Below are 6,000 nucleotides of genomic sequence, written 5' to 3'. Positions count from 1 at the left end.
TGCTAAAAGGTGAATAACTGTAATGATAACTATCAACTCTCAGACACGTATTTCACGATCGTTGGTCAAGTTGAAACAAAGACGACTCATCTATTTTCCAAAACCACAAGCCATTTTGAATACAAAAAGAGAGTACCACGCCTAGGCAAGGAATAACCTCTGAAGGCATTTGCATTTAATACTCGACTGTAATTCTTCATGCTTTCCCGGCGATCTGTTGACATCTTGGATATTCGGGAATCCAGCCGGATGTTCGCGTCGTTCTCGCACGATATTTCAACAGCGTACCTCGCTGTCTTCTTCAGGTGCTACCTGAGACTGGTCCTTGGGTCGATCGAGTCCAGTATTTATGCCTGGGAGGAGCTGGACGTTCCCTAATCGGTCCGCGCCCAGTCGAGTGTTCCATCTGTGGTCCGCGCCCGCCAGACTCGGCTTCAACGGACCCCTCCAGTCGCGGATGTTCCGACTGCCGTCGGCGCCGGTTTTGGCCGTCCTCAACGGTTGTGGTTGTCATTTGAGGTGTGTCAGGCCCGATCTGAGATGTTAGGTACTCTATCTCATGACTGTTTCTACGGTTTCCACTTCTGTTGCGTGCTGGGCGCTCCCTAATCGGTCCGCGCCGCGTCGTGTGTTCCATCTGAGGTCCGCGCCCGCCAGACGCGGCTACATTGTCCCTCTCTGGTGGCCGGTGTTCCCTCCGCCGTCCGCGCCCGGCCTGGCCGTCTTCTGAAGTCGAGTTCATGACCTGGGGTGTGTCAGATCTGGTCTATAATGTCCAACACCTTGTCTCACAGCTGTTCCCTCGGTCTCCACTTATATTTCCTTCTGAATCCTGGAGTGTCCTGCGTTGAGTTTTCACAAGCTCAAGCGCAGGATTCCAGGCAGTGCTGATTTGGTATCCCGAGTCACGGTTGATTAGATTGTCTGTGACCTTAATCTCAATTGCTTCTTTAATGACACTATCCCAATATCTTGAGGTCTGTGTCACAATCTTGGTGTCATTGTAATCCATTGAATGACCAAGTTCCAGACAATGCTCTGCTATGGCTGATTTAGTTGCCTGTCTGAGTCTGGTATGTCTCTGGTGTTCTTTACACCTGATGTCCACAGTTCTGGTGGTCTGGCCAATGTATGACATCCCACACTGGCATGGTATGTTGTAAATACCTGGCTTGCGTAGCCCCAGGTCATCTTTTACAGTCCCCAGCATAGCCCCAATTTTTGTGGGTGGGCAAAATATGCTCCTGATGTCATATTTCTGGAGAATCCTGCTGATCTTGGTAGAGATAGGTCCGGCATATGGCAAGTATGCCAACTTCTTTGCCTCTTCTGGTTCTTCTTCTGGATCCTTTGGCCGGTTGGCAGGTTGAAGTGCCTTCTGGATATCTCTAGAGGAGTACCCATTCCTGCTGAACACTGATTGTAAGTGTTCTATTTCTGTGGCCAGACTATCAGGATCTGACAGAGTTTGTGCTCTGTGGACCAGTGTTTTGAGCACTCCATTCTTCTGTGCCGGATGGTGGCAACTGCTGGCTTGAAGGTATAAGTCAGTGTGCGTAGGTTTGCGGTACACACTGTGTCCAAATGTGCCATCTCCCTTTCTCTTCACCAGAACATCCAAGAATGGAAGTATTCCATCCTTCTCCATTTCCATTGTGAACTTAATGTTCGGATGGCAAGAGTTCAGATGTAGCAGGAACTCATCTAACTTCCTTCTACCATGGGGCCAGATGACAAAGGTATCATCCACATACCTAAAAAAGCACTGCCTGGAATCCTGCGCTTGAGCTTGTGAAAACTCAACGCAGGACACTCCAGGATTCAGAAGGAAATATAAGTGGAGACCGAGGGAACAGCTGTGAGACAAGGTGTTGGACATTAGAGACCAGATCTGACACACCCCAGGTCATGAACTCGACTTCAGAAGACGGCCAGGCCGGGCGCGGACGGCGGAGGGAACACCGGCCACCAGAGAGGGACAATGTAGCCGCGTCTGGCGGGCGCGGACCTCAGATGGAACACACGACGCGGCGCGGACCGATTAGGGAGCGCCCAGCACGCAACAGAAGTGGAAACCGTAGTAACAGTCATGAGATAGAGTACCTAACATCTCAGATCGGGCCTGACACACCTCAAATGACAACCACAACCGTTGAGGACGGCCAAAACCGGCGCCGACGGCAGTCGGAACATCCGCGACTGGAGGGGTCCGTTGAAGCCGAGTCTGGCGGGCGCGGACCACAGATGGAACACTCGACTGGGCGCGGACCGATTAGGGAACGCCCAGCTCCTCCCAGGCATAAATACTGGACTCGATCAACCCAAGGACCAGTCTCAGGTAGCACCTGAAGAAGACAGCGAGGTACGCTGTTGAAATATCGTGCGAGAACGACGCGAACATCCGGCTGGATTCCCGAATATCCAAGATGTCAACAGATCGCCGGGAAAGCATGAAGAATTACATCAGAAGACTCTACGGGGAGGAGATGTACCGTAACATCAAGAAGCTGGACAAGCTTCGACAAAGGAAAGGGAGGATGCTGTGTTCTCTCAGTTTCCTGCTGAGATGCCGAGAGGGTGAAGTAGTTCCAGTTTTCGCCAGGATCAAGCATCACATTAACTCGAGAGCGGCAAACAGGATCAAACACCGAGCTAGTCTCGCTCTGGTTAGAGAGAGAGTGCGCGACCTGCGCCACCGATTGGATTTGACATCCAGGGAACTGCTGTATCTTCACCTAACTATAGCAGCTTCCTTAACCACTCAAGACTGGGACCAGGTTGATGGTGCCTCCTGGTCTCTAGCAGAATGCACCAGCAAGAAGTCAATGGCACGCCAGCTAGCCAAGTTTGAGCGCCTCAACAACAAGGTGCAACAGACTGTGGACACACGCACAGTGGTCAATCTAACTGACAAGAAGCTCGATGAGACCACCTTAAAAGTACTTAGCAAGGGCCTCAATTTCGCAGTGACCCCTAGAAACGTTCCTGTCACAGCCTTTGTCAGTGCAGTTGAGCAAGTGGCCATCACGCTTCCTTCTAGTGTGGCCGAAGAGATCCGAAGAGAAACCTGCAGGGCGCTCACCAAGACCAAGCCACCCAAATCCAACATCTCAGATGATGAAAGGGTGGCACTGAGGCGACTCCGGGAGGATGACAGCATTGTGGTGTTGCCAGCAGACAAGGGGAACTCCACAGTCATCCTACAAAAAACAGAATATGACAGAAAGGTGCAACAACTTCTGGAGGATCCTGCATACAGGTCAATAGCCGGCGACCCTACAGAGAAAGTGGACAAAAAGACCAGGGCTCTGTTGAAGGAGACAGGCCTGCCTGAACAAGTCATCAAGAAGCTGCGTCCCAAAGCGCCAAAACCCCCTAGACTTTATGGACTCCCCAAGATTCACAAGGATGGGGTTCCACTGCGACCTATTGTCAGCAATATTGGTGCAGCAACTTACCCTACTGCGAAATACCTGAAGAAGATGTTGACACCACATGTGGGTAAATGTGCACATCACATCCGGAACTCAGAGGATTTCCTACATCAACTGGGCCAGCAACACATCACAGACACAGACATCATGGTTAGTTTCGATGTGGTGTCTCTCTTTACACGTGTACCACTGAAGGAGTCACTTGAGCTTATTGGAGAGAAGTTCGATGGGGCTCTCCTTGACCTGTTCAGGCATGTACTGACATCGACGTACTTCCTATATGGGGGTCAATTTTATGAACAAACAGAAGGGGTGGCGATGGGTAGCCCTCTATCACCAGTGGTGGCCAACCTATTTATGGAAAGGTTTGAAGAGGAAGCACTCTCTTCAGCCAGATATCAACCCAAGTGCTTTTTTAGGTATGTGGATGATACCTTTGTCATCTGGCCCCATGGTAGAAGGAAGTTAGATGAGTTCCTGCTACATCTGAACTCTTGCCATCCGAACATTAAGTTCACAATGGAAATGGAGAAGGATGGAATACTTCCATTCTTGGATGTTCTGGTGAAGAGAAAGGGAGATGGCACATTTGGACACAGTGTGTACCGCAAACCTACGCACACTGACTTATACCTTCAAGCCAGCAGTTGCCACCATCCGGCACAGAAGAATGGAGTGCTCAAAACACTGGTCCACAGAGCACAAACTCTGTCAGATCCTGATAGTCTGGCCACAGAAATAGAACACTTACAATCAGTGTTCAGCAGGAATGGGTACTCCTCTAGAGATATCCAGAAGGCACTTCAACCTGCCAACCGGCCAAAGGATCCAGAAGAAGAACCAGAAGAGGCAAAGAAGTTGGCATACTTGCCATATGCCGGACCTATCTCTACCAAGATCAGCAGGATTCTCCAGAAATATGACATCAGGAGCATATTTTGCCCACCCACAAAAATTGGGGCTATGCTGGGGACTGTAAAAGATGACCTGGGGCTACGCAAGCCAGGTATTTACAACATACCATGCCAGTGTGGGATGTCATACATTGGCCAGACCACCAGAACTGTGGACATCAGGTGTAAAGAACACCAGAGACATACCAGACTCAGACAGGCAACTAAATCAGCCATAGCAGAGCATTGTCTGGAACTTGGTCATTCAATGGATTACAATGACACCAAGATTGTGACACAGACCTCAAGATATTGGGATAGTGTCATTAAAGAAGCAATTGAGATTAAGGTCACAGACAATCTAATCAACCGTGACTCGGGATACCAAATCAGCACTGCCTGGAATCCTGCGCTTGAGCTTGTGAAAACTCAACGCAGGACACTCCAGGATTCAGAAGGAAATATAAGTGGAGACCGAGGGAACAGCTTTGAGACAAGGTGTTGGACATTAGAGACCAGATCTGACACACCCCAGGTCATGAACTCGACTTCAGAAGACGGCCAGGCCGGGCGCGGACGGCGGAGGGAACACCGGCCACCAGAGAGGGACAATGTAGCCGCGTCTGGCGGGCGCGGACCTCAGATGGAACACACGACGCGGCGCGGACCGATTAGGGAGCGCCCAGCACGCAACAGAAGTGGAAACCGTAGTAACAGTCATGAGATAGAGTACCTAACATCTCAGATCGGGCCTGACACACCTCAAATGACAACCACAACCGTTGAGGACGGCCAAAACCGGCGCCGACGGCAGTCGGAACATCCGCGACTGGAGGGGTCCGTTGAAGCCGAGTCTGGCGGGCGCGGACCACAGATGGAACACTCGACTGGGCGCGGACCGATTAGGGAACGCCCAGCTCCTCCCAGGCATAAATACTGGACTCGATCGACCCAAGGACCAGTCTCAGGTAGCACCTGAAGAAGACAGCGAGGTACGCTGTTGAAATATCGTGCGAGAACGACGCGAACATCCGGCTGGATTCCCGAATATCCAAGATGTAAAACTCGACTATTTAATGGGAGAATCGGTTTCACTCTGGCAACATGTGGTGGTCTGACAGACTTAGGTTTCAATTTGTAAAATACCGGCAGTCTGATTAAAATCTCGATGAATTCAACGGAATAAATGTCACACGTCTTGTGCAAGAATACACTTTCAGATTAAAAGGGCAAACAACACATTGAAGTCCAACCACATCGTGATAAAGGCACACAGGCAGTTCAGAAGAAACAATGCCCACTAACGCATAAATATTTAAAAAGGATCGCAAGAGAATCGCCAGTAACGTTCCCTAAGGCAGCAAAGCCGAAACAGGTAGATTATAGATAGTTACGAATTAAGACTGCTCATTCCCTTACCTGAATCCATAACTCAACTGGATTACTCTAGAATGGGTGATCAGACACTCATGAAGTCAGTGACAGAGTAATGCTGTACCGCGTGATCGTTCGCTTCCTCTCGCAGCCAACAGAAATGGGAGAAAAGGTTACCATTAGGGTGGTGTGGCCGGAACTGCATTGTAATACGCGGACAACGATACTGCATCGATATTTGACAAAAACTCTGCTAGGCTTCCCTAGCGAGATAAGCTGGCAGACCTCATCCCTTGCAC

Source organism: Schistocerca gregaria, chromosome 1, assembly GCF_023897955.1.
Source record: "Schistocerca gregaria isolate iqSchGreg1 chromosome 1, iqSchGreg1.2, whole genome shotgun sequence".
Lineage (NCBI taxonomy): Eukaryota > Metazoa > Arthropoda > Insecta > Orthoptera > Acrididae > Schistocerca > Schistocerca gregaria.
The sequence above is the reverse complement of the archived record's forward strand: the minus strand, read 5'-3'. Positions refer to the sequence as shown.